Source organism: Phoca vitulina, unplaced genomic scaffold (genome assembly GCF_004348235.1).
Source record: "Phoca vitulina isolate PV1807 unplaced genomic scaffold, GSC_HSeal_1.0 scaffold13, whole genome shotgun sequence".
Lineage (NCBI taxonomy): Eukaryota > Metazoa > Chordata > Mammalia > Carnivora > Phocidae > Phoca > Phoca vitulina.
Genome location: NW_022589716.1, coordinates 9,113,506 through 9,140,031, shown reverse-complemented (window position 1 = coordinate 9,140,031; position 26,526 = coordinate 9,113,506). Strand labels below are relative to the sequence as shown.

Genomic DNA, 26,526 nt, shown 5'->3' with positions numbered 1-26,526 from the left:
CCTGAGGTTTTTCATGGTCTGCTCTAAAACACACACACACACACACACACACACACACAGACACACACACACACACACACACAGATTTGGCCTATATTGTAACTACATAAGTCTTTTAAGGATACCAGAATATACATTATTTATACTTATTAACTTGTTCTTGTTACTATTTCTGCTGCCGCTTCTGTGCTTCAATGAGGCAAAATTTTTCTGTTTAACATATTATATGTCAAGAGGTAATCCTGATGGGAATAGCAGAGCCTATAGAAACCAAAACAAATATACACAGGAGAAATAGAAAAAATCTTGATTGTTTTCTGAGTGGAAGCTAGAAGACTGAGCCAACTTGAAAGCCAAATGAGTATTTAAATCTGTGATGAGCACTGGGTGTTATACGTAAATAATGGATCATTGAACACTACACCAAAAACTAATGATGTACTATATGTTGGCTAACTGAACATAATAAAAAAAAACTCTGTCTGACATTTTACTAGACATTTTCTTTTAAAGAATAAGGCTGAGAAGCCCAGGGATAATCTCAAGGAACAACAGCAAATAAAGATTTCCTAAGTACTAAAACTTTGACAGTATTTAAAAGCTCTAATTTTTTTCAAGAAGTTTAAAATATAGGAACAATGTAACTATGTCAAATTCTTTCTTATTCTCCGTTAATATGGGACAACTAGCAATATTATTTTTTTAAAAGATTTATTTATTTGAGAGAGAGGTAGAGAGTGGGCAGAGGGAGAGAGAGAGAGTGAATATCCAGCAGACTCCCTGCTGACCGTGGAGCTAGAAACAGGGCTTGATTCATGACCCTGAGATCACGACCTGAGCTGAAACCAAGAGTCAGACGCTTAACTGAGCCATGCAGGAGCCCCTAGTGATATTATTTTAAAAACAATATTATAGGGGCACCAGGGTGGCTCAGTCAGTTGAGCATCTGCCCTTGGCTCGGGTCATCATCCTAGGGTCCTGGGATTGAGCCCCACACTGGGCTCCCTGCTCAGCAGGAAGCCTGCTTTTCCCTCTCCCAATCCCCCTGCTTGTGTTTCCTCTTTCGCTGCCTCTCTCTCTCTGTCAAATAAATAAATAAATAAAATCTTTAAAAAAAAACCCAATATTATAGTAACACAGCTAATAAGGTTTAGAGACAAGATTTCAACTCATGTCTGGATTCTCCAAAGCCTGTACTCATTCCAATTGTCTTTCTTGATATATACTTAAATGGTGAAAATAACAATATTGATCAAAAGGAAATAAACCACCTTGAAAGTAGCTCTCTAAATATTACATACCTATAAATGTACACAAATGTATACATCTGAGACTACGAACGACTCTCTTGTTCTTAATTTTCCTCCTTTGCTTCATGTCTTTCCCTCCTCTAGGTATTCTGTGCACACAGACTCAATCTATCCTTTCTGCCATGATCCAGCACAACCAGTTCAGCAGATCACTCAGCCTACCAGGTTCTATGCTGTACACTATGGTAGTGCCACTAGCCGCATGTAGTTATTTGTGTTTAAGCTTAATTAAAATTAAGTAAAATTAGAAATTCACTTCTTGGTCAAACTAGCCACATTTTAAGTGTTAAATAACCACGTGAAGCTAGTGGCTACCAGGAACACCATAATGTTCTGCTATACACAGAACATTTCTATCATCCTATAAAGTCCTACATGGTCTGTGGGGGGTCACTGGGACAAAAGATTCTGTACTACTGCATAGCAGCACTATTCCAGGGAACAAAATTATAATGCTAGCAACACTAGAGTCAGTATACATAGGTGGGGTTTGAGGGCTGGAGGAAAGGTGTTCAGAGAGGCCAGATCTAGGAATGGCACTCCCTGGATGCAGGCGTTCTTAGTCCCTAAGGCTTAGAAATGGGCATGTGAGAGGTAAGTTGACCTCTGAAAACCTAGCATAGATAAGGAAGTCTGTGGTCTGCACATGGCCCAAGTGAGACAGTCTGAGACATCAATAGCCAGGGATATGTGACAAGAATCCAGGAAGTCAGACAGACTATAAAGAAATGGCAGTGAGCAGGTCCCATGTGGTCTGCCCTTTGGCCCTTTTTGAACTTTTTGTTGAGAGTGGGGCAGCCTTGAAAGCTAGATATGTGCATAGAGTACTTGCAGTCTCATGAAAGAAGGTGTACTAAGGTCAGAGATTTGCTCTACCTGTGCTTGTGGCTGGGACAAGGCAGCCAGATATTTGTGCAGGCTTGGAATGGGGATTTGGCAGTTTCTGAGTACTTTGATCAGTGTAGGCTATACAACATTTTTCAGTAAACATAATCTCTTCTCTGCATTTACAGCATTGTAGTACAAACTCACCACACATGTTAAGACATACTTAGCTATCCCTGGCCTGCCAGCCAAGGTACTAGAGGGCACTCTTATAGCACATAGTCAGTTTACCTTTTCCACATATTGTATGTATCTACTATAGAGTGAGGTGGGCCAAAAATGAATGGGCAGATTCTGAAGCCCAGGGCCTCTGGGAACGGGTCCAGGTATCTTCAGTAGCCTTCCATCTCTAGGCACTCCAACCTCCAGGTAAGCCTGAATTATCACCCCTATATGTATCTTCTGCAAACATAGCTTGAACTATATGACTTCCTTTCTAAAAAAAAGAAACCTTCAGTGCTGCTCCAGCTCTGTAGATGAAGCTCCTAAGCATCCACCTGGCAGTCGAGACCCTCTAGCATGTCTTCTTCCTGTCTCCCTAAATTCTTTTATTTCCATCAACATACCTTGTTTCAGGCCAGATGGGTCTGCTTGTGTTTCTCTAAAAGTATTCTTTTTTCACTGCATCCTATCTCCCCACTTCTCTCTTCTGTGCAAACCCTGCCTATCCTTTGTACGGTCATGGAGGCTTCTATGGCTCCATCAGTCAGAAAGGATCTATTCCTCTGCTAACATCTAACCATTTATGGCCGTGCCTCTGACAGGCTAGCATTAGAGCTGGTGTGTACATATGTGACACCTTCTCTGTGCAGAAGAGAGTCAACATAGCATGCCTGAGACTGCTGTCTTAGAAAGGTATGCTTGCAAGGTCAGCCTTTGCCTGGCATCTGGGAATTTCGTTCTTGAAGAGTTCCCAACAGTTAAGGGTGGCTCACTGTGCCTAGACTGTTTCTGTGGGGCAATATGGCTTATGCTGAACATTTGCTTCCCTTCTGGGAATTTTTATATGGTAAGCAAAGGCTGCCCATGTGACAGCCCCCTATAAACATTGCGTGCTGAGTCTCTAAATGGGCTTCCTGGGGGCTGAGACACTGCACAGATCCTGCTGCATTTTTACTGCTGGAAGAGTGTGTTCTATGTGATCCCCTCATGTGAGGCAGAAAGCATAAGTCAGCCTGCACATGGATTCTTCTAGGCTCTGCCTGTGTTCTCCCTTATGATCCAGCTCTGTATCCTATGTCACTGTAATAAATCTCAGCTATGAATACAGCTATATGCTGAATCCCAAAAGTCCTTCTAATGAATGGCCACTAGGGGTTGTCCTGGGGATCTCTAACACATCCTTTAAGTCCAGTGTCCTTGTCTGCAAAGTAGCAGGGACAGTACCTCCTGCAACCCTCAAACAATCAAGCATAGAAGCTTACAGCTTGTAGAGACTTACTAAATAAAAATAAACTTTACCTAATAAAATCTTCTTGACTTCTAATGATTTATGTTTATAAGGACAACACAATTAAAATACCAAGGTAGCTGAGAGCAAAATGAGAAATAATAAAGGGGTAGTTTTCCCCACAGAAGGCTCCTATCTGTACACACACAGCTTTTTCCTGCTTTAAAGGCTCTCAAGAGCTTCACAGCAATAAATGAATATTCTGAATGTGCCTGCTGCTGCCATAGGGCTCTGATGACATCTTAGTGTCATGAAATCTCTCTGCTGTCCTGTCACCCAGGCAAAGCTGGCAGAGATCCTGCTACCGAGGTCCCAGGGAAGGCTGCCTGCCAGGTGTCTAGCGAAAGCAGGGTCTCTGTGGTGGGAAGAATCTTTGCAGTGGCAACCGACCTTTATTTGCCCTTTCTGTCTTTCACAAGCCCAGCTAAAGCATATAAAGAACACTGATGTTTAGATTCAAGAGCAAAGCTTAAACATGTATAATAAAGATGATAACTGTGAATATTTACTGAGATTTACTATCTTCCAGGGCTTTGTTCTAGGGACTGCATTGTCACTTTAATTAGGGAGATACTACTACTTTTTTTTTTTTTTCAAACAAAAGTTCTCACATATTTATTACTGAACCAACCTACTGGTGTAGCAGCATAGTAACAGAGAAAAATCATCTCCTCAACAAAACTTGTCTGTTGTTCAGGTAGTAGTGATGTTTACAGAGTGATACAATATGAGCAAGTGACCTTCATGCAGTATAAATATGTATGCCATCTCATGTGTGATTCCTTATAGACCCAGTTTGGTGGTTCTCCAATGTCTCCTCTTGGGAGTTGTACTTGATTTTATTACCAGTTTTCATCCAAATCCACTGGGGAATGTGATGATTCTGCTTTTGTTTCTTGGCCAGGAATCACCCGATCCTGAAATTCTTGTGAAAAGATATGGCAAGGAAGAGTCAACCACACACACCATGATGGCAGAGAAAAGGCAAATACTACTATTTTATAGTTGAGGAAATAAAAGCACAGAGGGGTTAAGCAGTCCAGCTTATTTGGCAGCACTAACCATGGTAAGGTAGGTAGGCTCGCTCTGGCAGGAGTGTGAGTTCAGAGAGTTTAAGACAAGGGCAAGGACAAACCTTAGAGGTCAAGCCCAGGAATCCTGATAAGTCCTGACTTATAGGGGTGAGGCAGGAGAATCTCAGGCAGAACTAGGATTGGGGATGAACCATGGGTAGGTTGAATTATCCTCAGGGGCAGTGGGATAAAGCCACAGATTGGTCGTGGCTGACCACACCCTGGTCAGAATCAAGAGTGTGGAGCCAGAACAGGCAGATGGAATGAGGTGGATGCCAAAGCATAAGTACTAAGATAACACAGGTCTGTTCCAGAGTGGGCTGTTTGTGCCTTAAAGGGGAGTTCTCAACGTGGGATCAGACAGGTTTCAGAAGCCCTGTGTTCCCTCAGAAGCAGGATGTAAAGGGGTTATATGTACTGCCTCTGTGCACATACACTCTTCTAAGAATATAGTACCAAAGGATCCTGTACTCTTTCTCCCTGGTTTACTTCTGTGTCTTCATTCATTTATAAATCTTGCAAGCCCAGGTGAGATACCAGGATACTCTTCTGGGCAGTGGGGAACTCACTGCAAGCTAATTCCTCCATTTCCTCTATAGCCATACTTTTTGACTTTTGGCCCTACACAAATGTCACTAACCAATTAAGATAAACTAGGTTAACTGTTATTCTGAAGCTATCCATAGGGTACTCAGACTTATCAGTTTAAGCCTTAATATATCCCACAAATTTCTTTTCTTTTTCTAAAGATTTATTTATTTAGTTAGTTGAGAGAGAGAGATTGCGGGGTGCAGGGGAAGGGCAGAGGAAGAGAGAGTCTTAAGCAGACTCCACACTGACTGGGGAGCCTGATGTGGGGCTCAATCCCAAGACCCTGAGATCATGACCTGAGCTGAAACCAAGAGTCAGATGCTTAACTAACTGCACCACCCAGGTGCCCCTATCCCACAAATTTCTTAATGGAAGTAAGATGTTTCAGTGCAAAAAATTCAAAGCAAACCAAGAAGTAAAACAACTTATATTTCAGGGTTTCTGGAGCAGATAAATGTTTAATTTTGATCTCAGTAAGTTTTTCCCTCAGCTTTTCTCTTAAATCTGGGATCCTGATGTGCTTCCAGTGATATAACATTCAGGCATCAAGAATCTGTTTCTCAGGGGATTGCTAATGGAGAAATCTGCCTATTGTTTTTGGAAGGTATGGTAGGCAGTCAAGTACAGATCCCTTGGCTGCTGGAATCCATGACTATGATTAGGTCTCCTTAAAAGTTCATGATTTCTATCTTCTGGTGATCCTGCAATCTGTTTGGCTATTCTCTCATGAATCCCTGTAACAATATGGTGTAATGGAAATAAAGTAGGGGGAAGACCAGGACTTGAATCCTGGACTGGACACTAGCCAACTGTTTACACTCAGAGTAGATGCAGGGACTGAATTAGGTGATATTATAAAGCACCTGGCATGGGGCTTGACACATCATATGCAATCAAGGAATGTTCACTCGTGCCCCTTTCTATTTCTTTCCTACAGAGACTGATCCAAACCTTTACATTTTTCCTTAAGCCTCACTGGAAAACAAAAATCCTTGGATATGGATGTCTTCCAAATTTATCATAGCCTAATCCAACTTATTTGTGATTCCAGGCACTTCCACCCCTCCTCCCCAGTCCCTGTGGGACCGTGCTCCATTGCACTATCTCTTCTCCCTATCTTCATGCTCCCTTCCAGAAGCCCCTTCAGCCCTGCCATTCTTTTCTACCGAACTTCTTCAGAGTATCCTCATCCCTACCTCTACATTTCTGCACTGCCCATTCACTCCTCAATCAACTGTTAAGTTTCTTCTTATCCAATGGTTAAAACGCATCATTTAAAACCTCCCCTGACAATCTCCAAATGCAATGGTGGTTGTTGTGTCTCAATGTAATTTTCCATCCACTGACTCCCAAACCTGCTCTTTGGCTATAAATTCTCATTTTTCCTTGTTGTAATCTAATCTCTCTCCTCTAAGGCAAAATCCTATTGCAGCTGTCCTTACACCCATTGCAATGGTCCTGAAAGTCTGCCATACTGTCTTTAACAAGTGTCTGAATAATTTTTTTCTTTAACAAAGCCCTTAGTGGCAATCAGTGGATATCCCAACCTGGGCCCTGACATCTCTGACAGGTGCTTTCTACTGGCTCTAACAGATTGTGATCTGCAGTAGCTGTATTTGAGAAGCCTATAGCAGTTATTTAAATGATCTGTTGGACTAGGATGGAGCAGTGGATCCTTTGAGAACTGTCTTCTGTTAACTAGCAACTGGTGGAAATGAGCAGGACAAGGTGTGCAGCCAAGTAGATGTTGGGACAGGAGTGGGAGTGACTAACCTGGCTGATCACTCTACCTGTGGCTTTGGCCTTGAAGCAGGAGTAGAAATGAAGGAAAGGAGAGAATACCTTTATCTAGATTCTACACAAAGTCATTTTTGCAACTGTAGACTTAATGCTGGAAGCCATCTTGAGAGTTTATAACAAGTCATTAGTTCTTTTGATAAATGTTACCAGTTCACCGCAGGCTCTGTAACATTTTTGGTCTGCACATATAATACTCTAAAAAAGAAGTGAGGGAGGGATTAGTTTGTGTGTATCATGGCAATTTTCTAGGTTTCAATTCAAGTTGAAAAACTTGTTCAAAATTATTGCCACTTTATTCACAAAGGATTTTCCTTCTACCCTAAGTTATCTCTTTTATTCTCTCGTGTCTTGATGATTTTGACATCTATAATCTAACAATTTTCTAAGAAAGACTAATTAAATTTAGCCACAGAGGCAACTCTTTGCCATTATGAATGATACCTAAAATCCTACTCCCTTAATGTGGAGTTGGCTTTCAAGAAACCATGAAGATGTAGTTTAGGATGTGAAAAAACAAAGGACCAAAACAGTTCTAGGAATTTCCCATTATCGGGAATATTTTAGAATTCCACTTAATTTATTTATGGGCTTTTTAGCTATACTTCTTTGCATTAGTTTATATATCCTTAACTATTCATGATAAATTTAGAGTTAATATTTTCCCATTTTACATAAAAGGTAGAAAATTTTCAACTTTAGAGGTTAAATTACCACTCCCCACCATCCTTTCTGCTATAGTTGTCATATGTACTACATGTACACACATTATAATACCTTCAAAAAATATTACTTTTGCCTTATATAGTCATGTATTTTTTTGGAAGTTAAGAGGTTAGACTTTTATATTTATCCACATATTTACCATTTCCAGTGCTCTTCAATCATTCCTGAAAATCTGGGTTTCCCTCCAATTCTTTCCTTTAGGCTGGAGAACTTCTGTTAGCATATCTTGAACTGCAATTCTGCTAGTGACATATTCTCTTAGTTTTCCTTTATCTTAAAATGTCTTTATTTTGTCTTCATTCTTGAAAGACCCTTTCCATTAGATATATAATTTTGTATTTGTTCTTCAACACTTTAAAGATGCTTTTCTACTGTCTTCTGGTCTCTGTATTTCTGATAAAAAGCCCATGATCACTTGAATTGTTTCCCTGTATGCAATGTGGCATTTTTCACTAGCAGCTTTTAAGATTTTCTTTTTCATTGGTTTTAAGTAGTTAGACAATTGTGTGTCATTTATCCTGTTTGGTGTTTGATAAGCTTCTTAAATCTGTAAATTTATATCTTTCACAAAATTTGGTGAAGTTATTTGCCATTATTTCTTCAAATGTTTTTTCTGACCCATTCTTTTTCTCTTCTCCTTCTGAAATTCCAGTGTGAGCCTTCTGAAATTGTCACCTTAAGATTTTGTTGTTTATTTTGCTTTGTTTCAATATTTTTCTCTCTTTTTTAGACTGGATAATTCATATTGGTATTCATATTCACTGATTCTCTCTATGATCTCTTGGTTCAATTAACCTCATCCAGAGATATTTTTATTCCAGATATTCTTAATATAAATATATTTTTCAGTTCTAAAATTTCCATTTGGTTATTTAAAAAAGTATTTTGTATTTTTGTGTTGAGATTTTTACCATTTATTCCCTCATTGAACATGTTATAACAGCTGCTTTAAAAGCCCTGTCTGATAATTCCAACATCTGAGTTATCTCAGGATTGGCTTCTGTTTCGCCTGAGAATGGGTTACATTTTCCTGGTTCTTTGTATGTCCCAAAATTTTGGACTGTACCTTGGACATTGTAATTGTTATGCTATGGAGATGCTTGATTCTTTTATAGTCTTCTTTAGAGGGTTAGTTAGTATTTTTATTTTAATAGGAATTAACTTGATTAGACTTAATGTGTAATATTTCTCCTGTGATTGATGGAGGTCAAATCTCAGTTTTCTTTTAGCCTTAAGTTGCTAGCTGCCTTGAGTTTGCCTTGCCTATTTGTGTTTCAGGGATCACCTGCTGACATGGGCAGAGTTCATATATAGAATTTGGGGTTGTCCATCTCCTACTCTCTCCTCTCCAAGACTCCTGCAGTGGTCATGCTTGCCCCAGGCTCCATCTCTTGGTTCCTCAGGCTAAAAATATGGCAGGGTTTCTGTTGGAGTTTTAGCTACCCAGGATGTTCTCTCAGACCAAAGCTATAAAAGCAGGAAATTCACCATGTGTTGGTTCCTTTCTCTAAGTTTTTACTCCCCTCCAATATCTGCTTGCTTTGTTCATTCTGCAGAACCTTAAGGTGATTGTTTTTTGGTTTTTAGCCAGTGTTAATAGGTAACTGTGGGAGGGCTAGCCAGTTAGGAGCTCACTTCACCATACCAGAAATGAAACCAGCACAGTTCTACCTTTAAAAGACAGCCCAAATCCAACCCGCCCTCATTTCTTATCTATCTATCTATCTATCCATCCATTCATCCATCCATCCAGTTTACTTATTTATCCTTAAATGACCAAGGGTGAGGAAGCTAACTACAATTTTATCCCTTGGTTCCACCTTATTAGTTTGGAAGTCTTTTTTTTTTTTTTTTTTTAAATAAGAGAACTTTCTCTTCTTTAAAGATTTTATTTATTTATTTGGAAGAGAGAGAGAGACAGAGCATAAACATGAGCCGGGAGGCAGGGAGGAGGCAGAGGGAGAAGGAGAAGCAGACCCCCTGCTGAGCACAAACCCTGATGGGACTTGATCCCAGGACCCTGAGATCATGACCTAAGCCAAAGGCAGATGCTCAACCAACTGAGCCACCCACGTGCCCCTGGAAGTCATTTTGAGATCCACTGATGTGAGGATGGTAGACAAGAGGTCTTTCCCCTGGAAGACAGCCCCATGGTATATTCACATTCTCAGTAAGGCCTATGCTGACTACTTTATTCAAGACGGCAAATTCTCCCTTATAGTTTACTTTTTATATTCGATAACATTTATCCCTCCAAATATACTATACACTTTATTTATTTATTATATTTATTGACTGACTCTCACCACCAGAATGTAAGCTTCATGAGAGCAGGAATTTTTGTGTGTTCTATTCACTGCCATATCTCTAGAGGCTGTAACAGTGGAAGTACACAGGAAGTGCAAAATAGATGTCTGATTCATAAATAAATGACTATACCAATCTACTATAACTTCTACCCCTGATAGCCCTTAATTCTCTACAAGCCTCTCCAGGCAGAGGATTTTTTTTTGAACTTAGGTCAGAAGCCATTAGTCATTCTCTTCTACGTTGCACTGTGCATTATGGTCTAGACAGAGCAGAAGGCAAATTTCTTCTAAACAAAGATCTTAAAGAACGTGACCATTTCTTTCACTGTTTTCAACTAAACTCTATAGGACACTGTATTAAAAATTTTCTCTAGTCTGACATCTCGACTCAGAGCATAATAACCACTGGTAACTTCTGATCTTATTCTCAGATGAAAAAAGACATAGGTTTAACCATAGACCAAGGTACATATCTAAAGTGAAACCTTCACTTTGCCTATCCATTAACAGATTTTAACTTTAATGTTTCTGAGCAAGACCTGATGCCTTGGGCATACATATGAAAGCATGTTGGGTTGGCTTGGCCACTGGAATGCAATGTATTTAGGTTTAAACCATATTTGCATTCATTCTGTATTTTCAGTTTTGTGCTATGTAAGAAAACATATTAATGAAAAAACTTAAAAGATAATTGGATTATATACAGATTCACTTAAATATTTGTGTGTGGGTTTTTCCATCCATACTACACAGGTCCCTGGCTTTCTTTCCTTCTTTTTTAAATTTATTTATTTATTTGTCAGAGAGAGAGAGCACAAGCATGGGGAATGGCAGGCAGAGGCAGAGGCAGAGGCAGGCTGAGCAGGGAGCCCAATGCGGGACTCGATCCTAGGACCCTGGGATCATGACCTGAGCCGAAGGCAGATGCTTAACCGACTGAGCCACCCAGGCATCCTGATCCCTGGCTTTCTTTTATGAGAGTGAGCTCATTTTTAATTTCCATAAATCTCTGTAATTTCCAAGGAAGATATGCATATTGACAATGACAGACTAGAGAACAGAGTAGAAAAGGAAAGTGATGTTGACAGTCACCTGAGCCAGGGTACTAGCTCCTCTTATTCCTGCTGGGACGCACAGAAAATCCTTGGGGGGAATGTTGGGTAGTGAGCTGGAGGCTATGTCCCAGACCAAGTTAAGACAGGCTAGACCACACCATAGGGACCTAAGTGGAAGGACCAAGATTGAACTGCAGGTCCCTCACTGGCTGCCTGAGCTCCTGCCAATAAGATCCAGTTGCATTGTAAGACATGACTTTTTTTTTGCAGAGGGAAGCAAAACTGTTAATAAACAAAATTCTCAAACATCACTTTAAAAGAAAATTCCTCTCTAGAGCACCTGAGATTTTCACAGAGGCAAATTATCTCATTTGGGTAGAATGCTGGACTCTCAAGGAGAGTTCTGTACTTCAACCACAGAAGCAGCTGATTTTCAAGAAAAAGTTAATTCTACACAAGGGTATTTTGAATGCTGAATAAACTCCAGGAGAATAAGAAATGAAGCATTTTAGCTTGCTTTGCACAGCAGCCATGAGAAGATAGCTAACATAAGTGTTTTCATGTGATAATCAAGAAAGATTAAGTTTTTGAGGGCAACTCTGTGTTCCCAAGGCCTAGCAGAAAAACCTGGCATAAAGAAGACCCCTTAGGGAAAGCCAGTTGAGTGATGAAATCAATCATTGGTACCCTGAGACTTTAGAGCATTTCGCTAAATTGGTAAAGAGCCAGCAAGAGAACCGGGCATATTAACAGGCACACCAGAGGTACACAGAAAATAAGTTACACCATAATACTCCTTGTGTGAAAAAGGAAATTCACATAATAGAATAAGTGAATCTATACAGAACCAACTACAAACCATAACACAAATTCTATTCTAAAAGAAAATTATTTGTACTATTTTGAGGAGATAATTATGTGGTGATTATTAAATAGATTATGATAATGGTTCACAATCTTAATAGATGTGTATACAGAAAAAAAATTTAACTTAGGCAATGTATTCATTTTATAGGGGAATCCATGATATTAAGGAAAAAATACAAAGGACATTTTAAATTCTGGCCTTTTATAGGCTTTGTTCTTCTATTACCTCATTATCACTCAACATCAAAGCAGATGTTTGTTCCACACTGACATCTGAAGCTGGCCATTTGAAGAAGGGGAGAAGTATAAATGAAACATTGTAGTCTATTTATCTACTCATATAGCAAAGCCAATATTTGTTATAACTTGCTATAATTGTCTCTCTTAAGTTGCCAGCCAATTTAAGAAAGTATCACTACCAAAACTTTAAATGTCTGTCAGTTCAAGAATTCTTTTTAGAAATTTTAGTCTTTTAAAAAATTACTGAAGATTATAATAAACATCATATACATAGACATATGTAGTTTATCCCAACAAATATATACTAAACATACAATTGTAAACTTGCTGTTTTCACTGAACAATATTTCATTAATTTTTTAATATATAGAATGTGCTTATGTAGAGATAATCCCTGCTGTTGGGCCTGCTGTTGGGAAATTCTAATATGGTTTCCCAAATTTCCTCCCCAGTCCTGGTGTTTCATAATCCCTGTGACTGTAAATATGGTGGCATTTACTCCAATGATTAGGTTATGTTATATGGCACAATTGAACGTAAGATAGGGAGAGTGTCTGGGTGAGTATGACCCAGTGCCATGAGTCTTTTAAAAGTGCAGAATTTTCTTCTGCTACTTGCAGAAAACAAAGTCAGAGATTCAAAGCGTGGAAAGGATTCATTGCATTGCTGATAACCTAAAGATGAAGGGGGCTATGAATAATCAAGTCAAAAAGTGAGCAGACGACATAAACAGACACTTCTCCAAAGAAGTCATACAAATGGCTAAGAGACACATGAAAAAATGTTCATCATCATTAGCCATCAGGGAAATTCAAATCAAAACCACACTGAAATACCACCTTATGCCAGTTAGAATGGCAAAAATTGACAAAGCAAGAAACAACAAATGTCGGAGAGGTTGTGGAGAAAGGGGTACCCTCTTACACTGTTGGTGGGAATGCAAGTTGGTACAGCCACTTTGGAAAACAGTATGGAGGTTCCTCAAAAAATTAAAAATAGAGCTACCCTATGACCCAGCAATTGCACTACTGGGTATTTACCCCAAAGACACAGATGTAGTGAAAAGAAGGGCCATATGCACCCCAATGTTCATAGCAGCAATGTCCACAACAGCCAAACTGTGTAAAGAGCCAAGATGCCCTTCAACAGATGAATGGATAAAGATGTGGTCCATATATATATATATATATATACAATGGAATATTACTCAGCCATCAGAAAGGATGAATACCCAACTTTTGCATCAACATGGATGGGACTGGAGAAGATTATGCTAAGTGAAATAAGTCAAGCAGAGAAAGTCAATTATCATATGGTTTCACTTATTTGTGGAACATAAGGAATAGCATGGAGGACATTAGGAGAAGGAAGGGAAAAATGAAAGGGGGGAAATCAGAGGGGGAAACAAACCATGAGAGACTATGGACTCCGGGAAACAAACAGAGTTTTAGAGGGGAGGGGCCTGAGGGGATGGGTTAGCCTGGTGATGGGTATTAAGGAGGGCATGTATTGCATGGAGCACTGGGTGTTATACGCAAACAATGAATCATGGAACACTACATCAAAAACTAATGATGTAATGTATGGTGACTAACTTAACATAAAAAAAAAAAAGATGAAGAGGGCTACGTAGCAAGGAAAGCAGGTGACCTTTAGCTGCTGAGAGCAGCTCCCTGGTGAAAGCCAGCAAGGAAATGGGAACTTCAATCCTACAACGGTAAGAAACTCAATCCTACCAACAACACCCAAAGAGCTTAGAACAATATTCCCCCTAGAGATTTCAGACTAGAACACAGCCCAGTTGACACCTTGACTTTGGCTTTGTGGTAACCTTAGCAGAGAGCCCAGTCATGTCTTTGCAGACTTCTAACCTAAATAACTGTGAACTAAAAAATGGATATATTTTTTTTAATTCATAGAACTTGCTGTAATATGTTGTGCAACAACTGAAAACTAATTCAGTTCCTCTCTCACTTCTTTTTGCCTCAATCTTTTCAAAGGTTAAGCTATTATTTATTTAGTTATCTCTCTACTTACGGATATTTAGACTGCTTTAAGATATCTGTTACTACAAAAATAACACTCATATATGTGAACACAAGTTTATTGGTATCAAGTTGTTCATAATATATGTATACAATTTTTAAAATGTATTCTATGACTCCAAAAGCATAAGCAACATGAGAAAAAAAAAGATAAAGTAGATTTCATTGAAACTAAAAACTAAAAAAATAAAAAGGATGTTATCAAGAAAGTGCAAAGACAACCTACAGAATGGGAGAACATATTTGCAAATCATATATCTGATAAATATCTAGTATCCAGGAAAAACAAAGAACTCTTACAACTCAACAAAAAGACAAACTGTAATCTTGAAAAAGAAAAACAAAACTGGAGGTATCACAATTCCAGACTTTCAGTAATATTACAAAGCTGTAGTGATCAAGACAGTACGGTACTGGCACAAAAATAGACACACAGATCGATGGAACTGAATAGAAAATCCAGAAATAAACCCATAATTATATGGTCAATTAACCTTCAACAAAGAAGGCAAAAATATGCAATGGGGAAAAGACAGTCTCTTTAAACAAATGGTGTTAGGAAAATTGGACAGCTACATGCAAAAGAATGAAACTGGATCACTTTCTTACACCATACACAAAAATAAACTCTAAATGGATTAAGGACCTAAATGTGATGATACCTGAAACCATAAAAATCCTACAAGAGAGCCAAGGCAGTGACTTCTCTGACATCAGCCATAACAACATCTTTCTAGATATGTCTCTTAAGGCAAGGGAAACAAAAGCAAAAATAACTATTGGGACTTCATCAAAATAAAAAGCTGCTGCACAGCAAAGGAAATGACCAAGAAAACTAAAAGGCAACCTATGGAATGGGAGAAGGTATTTGCAAATGACATATCTGATAAAGAATTAGTATTCAAAATATATAAAGAACTTACACAACTCAACACCCAAAACCCAAATAATCCAATTGAACAATGGGCAGAAGACATGAACAGACATTTCTCCAAATAAGACATAGAGATGGCCAACAGACACGTGAAAAGATGCTCAACATCACTCATCATCAGAGAAATGCAAATCAAAACGACAATGAGATATCACCTCACACCTGTCAGAATGGCTAAAATAAAAAGCTCAAGAAATGACAAGTGCTGGTGAGGATGTGGAGAAAAAGGAACCCTTGTACACTGTTGGTGGGAATGCAAACTGGTGCAGCCACTGTGGAAAACAATATGGAGGTTCCTCAAAAAGTTAAAGATAGAATTACCCCCATGATCCAGTAATTGCACTACTGGGTATTTGTCCTAAGAAGAAGAAAACACTAATTTGAAGGGATATAAGCCCCCTATGTTGACTGCAGCATTATTTACAACAGCAAATTATGAAAGTAGCCCAGTGTCCATCAATGGATGAATGGATAAAGAAGATGTGGTATATATACATATAATAGAATATCATTCAGGCATACAAAAGAATGAAATCTTGCCATTTGCATCAACATGGATAGAGCTAGACAGTATAACGCTAAGTGAAATAAGTTAGAGAAAGACAAATATCACAGGATTTCACTCATATGTGGAATTTAAGAAACAAAACAGATGAGCTAAGGAAAAAAAGAGAGAGAGGCAAACCAAGAAACACACTCTTAACTATAGAGAAAAACTGATGGTTACCAGAGGGGAGGTGGGTGGGGGGGATGGGTGAAATAGGTGACCGGGATTAAGGATGTGTCATGATGAGCACTAGGGGATATATTGTTGAATCACTATATTGTACACCTGAAACTAATGTTAACTCTGTATGTTAACTACATTGGAATGAAAATTCCAAAAAAAATTCAGTTGTTTATAGCAGCATTATCAACAATAGCCAAATTATGGAAAGAGCCCAAATATCCATCAACTGATAAATGGATAAAGAAGTTGAAAAAAAAAAAAAGTCATGATATATCTATACAATGGAATATTACTCAGCCATTAAAAGAATGAAATCTTGCCATTTGCAATGACATGGATGGAGCTAGAGTGTATTATTCTAAGGGAATAAGTCAGTCAGAGAAAGAAAAATACCATATGATTTCATTTATATGTGGAATTTAACAAAACAGATGAACATAGAGGGGAAAAAAAGAGACAGGCAAACCATAAAACAGACTCTTTTTAAATTAACATATAATGTATTATTTGTTTCAGGGGTACAGGTCTGTGATTCATCAGTCTTACACAATTCACAGCGCTCACCATAGCACATACCCTCCCCAATGTCCATCACCCAGCCACCCTATCCCTCCCACCCCCCTCCACTCCAGCAACCCTCAGTTTGACTCTTTATCATAGAGAACAAACTGAGGGTTGCTGGAGGAGAGGTGGGTGGGGGGATGAGCTAAATGGGTGATGGGCATTAAGTAGGGCACTGTTGTGATGAGTACTGGTTGGTGTACGTAAGTGACAAATCAATAAATTCTACTCCTGAACTAATATTACACTATATGTTAACTAATTGGAATTTAAATAAAAACTGGAAACAAAACAAAACAAAATATTCAGTTAATACATATATTTTTTAAATTTCTAAAAAAGGGACAAATAATCTATTAAAAATAGGTAAAGGACTTGAATAACATTTCTCCAAAGAAGATATACAAATGGTGAATAAACACATGAAAAGATGCTCACATCATTAGTTACCATTAAAATGCAAATCAAACCACAATGAGGTACTAATTCACATTCACACCCTGTAGGATAGCTAGAATTAAAAAAAAAAAAAGAAAATAACAAGTATTTAATGTGGATGTGCAGAAATTGGAACCCTCACACATCACTGGTAGGAATGTAAAATGGTTAGGTCTCTGTGAAAAATAGTTTGGCAGTTCCTCAAAAGCTAAACATAGAAATACTATATGGCCCAGCAGTTCCACTTCTAGATACATACCTAAAAGAATAGAAGGCAGGCAATCAAATACATATATACACGTGTTCACAGTAGCACTATTCACTATAGCCAAAAGTTAGAAACAGTGCAACTATCCAACAATGAATGAACAAATAAACAATTTGTGGCATAACCATACAATGGAATATTAATTGGCCATATAAAGAAATGAAGTACTGATGATACATGCTACAACATGAATGAACTTTAAAAACATTATAAGTGAAGTAAATCAAGTGCAAAAGGTCACATATTATATATATGATTCCATTTATGTGAAATATCTAGAATATATAAGTCTATAAAGATGGAATGCAGATTGGTGGCTGCCAGGGGCTATAAGCAGGAGTAGGTTGGGAAGGGAAATAAAGAACAACTGCTTATTAGATCCAGGGCTTCCTTTTGGGGTATGAAAATGTTTTGGAACTAGACAGAGGTGATGGGTTGTACAACATTGTGAATGTAGTAAATGCCACTCAACTGTTTATTTTAAAATAGTTAATTTTACGTTATTTCAACCTTACCTCAATTTAAATAAATGTGTTCCATATAATTTTTAATATTTATAGCTCATCTGTGTCTTTCTTTTTGATTACTCTTGCTATTGGTATATCTATTAAAATTTGTTTTATTGAGGATAATTAACATAGTGTTGTATTAGTTTTGGTATACCATCCAATGATTTAACAATTCTATACATTTCTCAGTGCTCATCAAGGTAAGTGTACTCTTCATCCCCTTTATCTGTTTCACCCCTCCCCCCACCCACCTCCCTTCTGGCAACGACTAGTCTGTTCTCTGCATTTAAGAGTTAGTTTTTTTTTTTGTTTGTCTCTTTGTTTGTTTTGTTTCTTAAATTCCACATATGAGTGAAATTATATGTTATCTGTCTTTCTCTGACTTATTTCACTTAGTATTATATCCTCTAGGTCCATCCATGTTTTTGCAAATGGCAAGATCTCATTCTTTTTAATGTCTGAGTAATATTCCATTGAATATACTACACCTTCTTTATCCATTCATCTATCGATGAACACTTGGGTTGTTTCCATACGTGGGCTATTGTGAATAATGCTACAATAAACATAGGGATGCATATATCTTTTCAAATTAGTGTTTTCATTTTCTTTGGGTAGATATCCAGTAGTGGAATTACTGGGTTATATGTTATTATATTTTTAGTTTTTTGGGGAACCTCCATACTATTTTCCACAGTTGCTACATCAATTTGCATTCCCAACAACAGTGGCATACCAACAAACCATAAAACTAGAAAAAAACATAGGCAGTACTTTCTTTGACATCAGCCACAGAAACATTTTTCTAGATATGTCTCCTCAAGCAAGAGAAACCAAACCAAATTAAGCTACTAGGACTACACCAAAACAAAAAGCTTTTGTACAGCAAAGGAAACCATCAACAAAACAAAAAGACAACCTACAGAATGGGAGAAGATATTTGCAAATGATATATCTGATAAGGGGTTAGTATTCAAAATATATGAAGAACTGACAGGACTCAACACCAAAAAAAGTAATCCAATTTAAAAATGGGCAGAGGACCTAAAAAGAGGCATTTTTCCAAAGAAGGTATGTCTATTTTTTCAAAGTTTCTTTTTTCAGATAATCAGTTTTTATTTTACTGACCCTTTAAGTTCTGTTATTATATTATTTTCTTCCTTTTGCTTTCTTTAGGTTTACTTTGTTTTTCTTTTTCTAGCATCCCAAACTCAAAATGTAAATCATTTATTTTTCATTATTTGGGGGTGAGGGGTTACTTGCCAATGACCTGGTTTGTTAACAGTTGGTGTGTAAACATGGAGGAGGTACTCAGCAAAACTCAGAGGCACAGGAAGGCATTCATATGCTGACAAATGTTCATGCAGTGTTTGGGCAGCCGCCACAAGGGCCAGCATGTGGAGGCAGCTAAAGGAACAGCTGTACCATGGCTCTTCCATGAGGGTAATATGATGTGCTCTGTCAATGGCAGTCTTTGACCTTACTTAAGGTCACATCTGACTCTATGTTGGATTAGGGAATCTAAGGGTTTCTTTGTGAGCAACTTTCTTAAATTTTAATTTTAATTGTATCTGTGTGCAACAGCGCTTTAAAAGTCAAATAGTTCAAAAGTCTTTTTTTGGTTGTTGTGGTGGTGAAACCTTCTTTAACCAAGACACCATAAACCATCAGTGAGCTTCATGTCTTCCCCCAATTTATACTATATCTGTTAAGATCAAAGCATTTTGGCCCAACTTGGATGTTCGAAATTCACCATTACCACAGAGTGAGGTGGTGGGGAAGAGAACAAGATCTATTTAACAACCTTGGCTTCTCCATCCTCTGACAACTGTCAAAGAGTGCACTGCTCCTAAGGAAGAATCTTGTGACAGCAAAGCAAATAAGCAACGAAATCTTTCATTTGTGTCTTCATGTCTTTCATCAGTGATGAATATTTTCATTCTTTTCTGTTTTTCTGTGATTCTAGTTAGATGTTTATTATCCCTTCTCATTCTGTTCTCCATGTCCCATAATACTACTTTCATATTTCTCTTTGCTACATTCTGGATAGTTACACTCATTTATTCACAAATATTTACTGAGCACTTACTAGGTGGCAAGCACTGTTTCAGGCACTTGGGTACCTCAGTGAACAAAATAAAAACATCACTGCCCAGGAGGAGCTTTTATTTAAAAAGACAAAATGAGGAAACAGACAGTAAGTGATAAACACAATAAGTGACTAAACTACATAGAATGTAAGAAGTGATAAATGTCATTTAAAAAAGAGGGAATAAGGTAATTCCTCCTCTGTTTTTTTTTTTTCCTCCAGAATAAAGACAATTTTATTTTCCTGTAATGATATCACTGGTTATCTTAGAAAATTCTGTTTCAGAGTGTAAGTGAGGCAAATCTGCATAACGTTTGTCATACTGGTTATGTGACACATATACATTTTATTTAGTAAATCTTAAATTGTTATTAGGTGTAATACTTGCTAGGAAAATTCACATCTCCCCACATTTCTTTTTTTTAAATCACTTTATTGAGGTATGATTGACATGAAAAGCTGTATATATCTCATGTATACACTGAATGAGTTTGTAGGTAAGTATATACCCATGAAACCATCACCACAATCTATGCCATAAACATATGCATCACCTCTAAAAGTTTCCTCCCACTGTAATTATTATTACTACTTATTTATAGTGTGAGATAAGAACACACATATGATCTACCCTCTTGCAAATTTTTAAGAATACAACACAGTACTGTTAACCATAAACACTATGCTGTACAGTAGAGCTCTAGAACTTATCTGATGTAACTGGAACTTTGTACCTAATATTTCTGCATTTTCCTCTCCCCACTCAGGCTCTGACAATTACCATTTTACTCTCTGCTCCTATGAGTTTGACTATTTTAGAGTCCTCATATAAGTGGTATCCTGTAATATTTGTCCTTGTATGTCTGGCTTATCTCACAAAACATAATGTCCTCCAAGCTCATCCACATTGTTGCAAATGGGAGGATGTCTTTCTTTTCTTTTTTTAATCAAAGATGAGTTGATGGTATATGTGTAAGTTTATTTCTGGGCTCTCTGTTCTGTTCCATTGGTCATTATGTCTGTTTTTATGCCAGTACCATACTGTTCTGATTACTGTAGCTTTGTAATATATTTTTTAATTCAAGTACTATGATGCTTCCAGCTGTGTTCAATTGTTTCTTCTCTTTTACTGGCATTTATTTTCCCAGCCTTAAATGAATTCCTAAACTACTTGGCAGTAGTACATTGTGCATGTTAGGTATACATAAAATGTTTTCTTAATGACTGAAATATTCCCTGTGTTTTGCCCTTTGCTCTTCTCACATGTTCTCACTTTTTCAGATAACTTTGTTTCTGCATACAGAAACTATTCCCATGAAAATTCTCATCTCCATCTGTGACATCTCACCTGCATCCCAGATGCCCCCACTTCATGACCTGTGGGTTGTTTGGCTATCACTTCAAACTCAACATAGCCCAAATTGAACTCATTTCCTTCACTCAGCTGGCTTCAATAATTATAGCACCATTCTCCTTGTCTCCAAGGTAAAAAAAAACCAAAAAACCCCATTGAGTTATAGGTTTTAGAAAAAGAAAGAAAAAGTGATAAGAGAAATAAGTTTACATTTAGGAGACTGCTCATCCTTTCAAAAAATAATTATTGAGTACCTACCATATGCCAATACTCTATTAGGTTCAGAGGATTTGCTGGTGAATACGATTAAAAAAATCTCTGTTTTCGTAGTGCTTACAGTCCAGTGATGGAACACAGAAAATAAAAAGGGTAAATATGTAAACTATTTAGTATGCTAGATGGTCCTAAGAAAAAATATAAAGCAAAGAAGCGACACTGAGAATATGGATGTGTATGTGGGAGATGGTGGTAATAATGGTTTCAATTCTAAAGATTTTATTTATTTATTTTGAGAGAGAGAGACAGAGAGAGTATGAGCTGGGGGGGCAGAGGGAGAGGGAGAAGCAGACTCCCCACTGAGCAGGGAGCCCAACGTGGGAGCCCTATCCCAGGACCCTGAGATTATGACCTGAGCTGAAGGCAGATGCTTGACTGACGGAGCCACCCAGGAACCCCTGGTGGTTTCAATTCTAGATAGGGTGGCCAGGAAAAGCCTGAAAGGGTGATATTTGAGTAAAAACATGAGGAAGGTGGGGATGCAAGAACCATGAGGACGTTGAGGGAAATAGCAGATGCAAAGAAAGGCCCTAAAGTAGAAACGTGTTATATTTTCAGGGAATAGCAAGGAGGCTATTGTAAACTAGACTGATCAATGGGGGAAGGATAGGAAATTAGGTTATAGGGGTGATGAGGCTCAGTCCAAATCTTAAAGGGCACGATGCCCTATCTTCTCTAATCTTATTACTAGCCTCCTTATCCTGGGGCTTTATCACTTCATGTCTGCAACAGCTTCTAACTTATGTCATCTATTTTCTAGTTTAACCTATATATTACCCCTGTGATAATCTCAAATCACCACCTTCAACATGTCATTCATGTCATCCTCCTGCTCAAGGATTCATTAAGGGTTATCTAGTGCATCAAATCTAAGTCAGTGTCCAGGGTTTTCAGGGCTATCCTAGACTTATTTAATCTGTCTCTAACACATTTTCTGATTGGACATTTACTGAGTTCTTTCTCTGTTCAAGAGGCTGTGAGCAATTGGGTAAGAAACAGGTTCCAAGACCTGGAGTTTACTGTCAATACAAACCTTTTCCCAGCTCTCATAACCTCTTCTAATTTCCTTCTAATTCAATACATTGATATCTTTGTAGTGTCTGACTCATGCTTTTGCCTTTGCTACTTTTTGTGCTTGAGTATCTTCTCTTCTTGATTGCCAATAAAATCCAAAATCCTTTCATGGCTACAAGGCCCTATATAATGTGGCCCCTGACTATTTCTTCAATCCCCTCTTGAGATATCCTTTCCTTCTCTCACTTGCAACATTCCAGCAACACTGACTGCCATTCAGTTCTCTGAATATACCAAGCTTTTCCCTGCATTTAGTCCTTCTCCTGCCTAAGTCACATTATCCACTCTTTCTGTTTACTCATACTTTAAGCCTCAACATGGATGTCATAAGAGCCTCCCCTCACTCCAATATGCATGAGGTTTCAGAGCACTCTGCATGATTTTCCTTTATAGCACCTATCACACTTTTTAAACTACATACTTATTCATATGATCATGTGTTTGGTGATCTCCCTAGTAGAGAGAGGTGGTCTCTCTTCTAGATCATAAGCTCCAGGAAGACAAGCAGATATTTCTCTTGCTCACCTCAGTATGCCCAGGTTCTAGCCCAATAGCTGGTAGGTGCTTAATAAATATCTTTGAACAAATGAATCAGTACCCTGTCTGGACCCTAGACTTTAATTTAATTACTTTCATTTAATTCTTTAATTCAATTACTTTCATTTTCTCCAAAAGCCCTTTCTCCAAGAGCCTGGCTTCTCAGTCTTTCAATGATCCTCTTCTTCTCTGACTTCTTTTTTCTTTTTAAAAAATAGTTCTTTGAATATTGAAAACAAAACCTTGGTGACAACTGATCTAGCTCACCATGACAGAAAAAGACATCTCTCTCAGTGTATATTACATGGTAAAGTTGACTATATTTCTTTCCCAAACTATACAGTTTAATCCTAAATACAAAGCAAGGTCTAAAATGTAATTGATTAGAAAAAAATATAAAACAACCAATGACTTAGAGAAGACTACTCATTTTTTTAGCTTAAAAAACTCCATAAAAATTTGCCTAAAGGGTTGTATTTTTTGTTTGTTTTTTCCTGACAGCTTATTGTGCTTAAAGTCTTGCTTCATGTCAGTAAGACATATACCCTAATCTTACTTTTCCACTTAGCTTTGGTACTTAAAATCAGGAAAACATGTTTCACACCTTCTAGAAATCTTGTAATGCTCTGTTCAGACCTTGTCAGGGTCAGGGACATTCCTTTTTAACCTCTAAATCCCAAGCAGTTATTACAGGGGCTCACAAGAAATTCTTAGTAAATATTTGCTAAACTGCTCAATTAAATACAAACTCCTTGATTCACAGAGGACCGAATGGTTATTTGATCACTTCTTCATTCATTCACTCAATAAATATTTATTTAATGCTCCAACTCCAAAGTCCTGTGCTTAGCACTGGGCGGGGGGATGGTACAAAGACACATAAGAAAGCTCCCATTCCAGTGGGGGAAATCTACATGCAAATATATGATTACAATTTAATATCTAGTAATGGAATAAAGCTAGATACAGAGTGTTATCATGGGCACAATGAAGTTTCAGGGCCTGATTATACTCATAAATTCTGAGGAAGGTTTCATATAGCTGAGTTTCAATGGACAGGAGTTTACCAAGCCAGCAAGGATAGGGAGGCATGAAAGAGCAAGGCATGTTTAGGGAAAGACAACTAAGTCATCAAGATGCAGGAAATAAGGTTAGAGAAATAAAATTATATCATGCTGGACCTTTTATGTTACACTAAGTAACAAGGGCTTTAGCTTAAGTGGGGGCTGATGTGAACGGTTTGCATTTTTAAGAGGTAAGGGTGGTGCTGCTGTGGACAATAACTCAGGGTAGGAAGGCAGTAGATTCAGGGAGTCTGCATTTGGGAATAAATGTGGAGAATCTGGGGTGAAAACAGGGATGGGTAGGGGAAGTGATATGATTGATATCTGGGAGTCAGAAGTTGATAAGATACAGTGATTAATTGAGAAGGGAAGGAGATAGAGAGAGAGGAACCTAGGAGGATGCCAAAATTTCTGACATGGATTTCTGAGCAAATGATAATGATTTTCACTTGATTTAAGGAGCACAGAAGGAAGTATATGTGTAAGGAAAGAAACTGATTTGAGTTTAGATATGCTGAGGTAGAAATGTCTGAGGGACATCCAAGGGCAGATATCTGGTAGGAAAAAGGAAATGAAACTCTGAAGCTCAGGGGAGAGGTCTTAATCAGAGATTTAGATTTCAAAGCTAAATATTTATGATTTTGTACAGAATGATAAAATGTCACAAAAACAGTTACAGCTACTAAGGCCCTACCAGCTGCTGCTTCTTCCTTCCTGCAGATTGTTTAATACTCATCAGTCAACATCTATCAGGATGTGCTATGCGGGTTTGCAGTTTGTCATTCACTGGAGCCTCTCTAGGTTTGCCTGTGGGATCAGCAATGAGACTCAGAGTGCAGGAACATCTGGTCCTCTCTTTAGCCTGCTCCCTCTGCTCACACATGTTCTCAGGCACAGAGGTGAGAGTGTCCTGGCAATACTGAACACTAGACTAGCACTGTTTGATTGGTAAACTGATTGCTCTGTATCAACACTCTGTGCACCTAATGTAATACATCCCTAACCTTTCATGATTTCTGATAACTGCTTCAAGGCAGTAATATATGACCAGTTTAATACCTAATCATTAGGAAAGCATATTTAGTTGGTATCATCAGCTCAATGAACTAAAATTTTTGAGGGCTTATACAACGACACAAATGCTAATGGAAAGAAGAAGGAACACTTATCAATTAAACCTAGATCTAAAATTCTGCGTATTAGTTCACTCTTAAAACTGAAGAAAGTAAACAGTATTTTTAATTAAGGACCTTACAAGTTTATTATGTGAATGGGAAGCTGGTATAGTTCTCTAATATCTAGGGATTTTTAGATGACCAAAACATTTCCAGCAACTCTACAAAAAAAAATTTTTTTTACCTTTCTTCTTTAAAAATGTTTTATTGTTTCTTGAGGCCCAATTATAAATAATAATCCCAAAGATAAAACAACTGACACACTGATGATCCTGCATGGATTACAAACCAGAGCAGGGGTGTCTCTGCCGGGCTCAGGCACTGTGTGAGGTGCTGGGATCACGGAAAGAAAAGACACAGTCACTAGCACTCAAGGATGATAAAGTAGGGTACTCTGGTTTTCAAATTGCAACCCAGGGACTTTCAGTGGTTACACCCAGTACTGGGTGGAGGAAGGGGAATAGTGAGATTCCTATTTTTCCCTTTTCCCTCCAACAGTAAAGTAGCTCTATTTTATCTGTTTCATTTATTGAACTTACTCTAAAGGATTCTTCCACATACAAAAATAAGTAATAAAGTTTACAAACCTCTGGCCTAGTAGAAAAATAGGAGCAGCCAGAATCTGCATCCACACAGCCAGTACCCGTAGCTACCATCCCTGCCACAACTGCCTTTTACCACAGCCTTTCGAGACATATATACTGGGAGACAGCCGTGACAAGGAAAACCCACATGCCCTCATCAATGAGTGTATCATTTTAGCTCTATGCCAAAGTGAAGCAAGGTGCTTTAATTTTCGGGGCAAGATGTATCAAGATCAGAGGTACTGTGGAGCATGCAAATTAACGGCTTTTCTTTTGTACTGTTATAACTTCCATTTTAAATTTTCCTACATATAACATGCAATTGGAAAAAATGGAACAGTTGTTTTCAAATTTTAAGTAAACAAACAAACAAAAAAAACCCAAAAAACCATAAAGCACTCTGAATACAGGAAGTTTCCAAGCAATATAAAAGTATCCCCAAATTTATTTTCTCTCTGCCCCACCTGGAGGACAACCAGAGAAATGTCTGGCCTCCCTAAAATTAGCTACAATGATCATCTCACCCCATCAGAGCCTTGCTGGCCTTGAGAAAGCGAAGCCTAGAGTGTCTCCTTGACTCCTCCC

The 26,526-nt window shown here is 38.1% G+C and overlaps 1 protein-coding gene across 4 annotated transcripts in view; it reads right to left on the bottom strand.

Annotated features, from left to right (window-relative positions):
- Positions 1–26,526, bottom strand: part of DOCK3 (dedicator of cytokinesis 3) — a 571,728-nt gene that overhangs the window by 132,981 nt on the left and 412,221 nt on the right. The window lies entirely within an intron of this gene.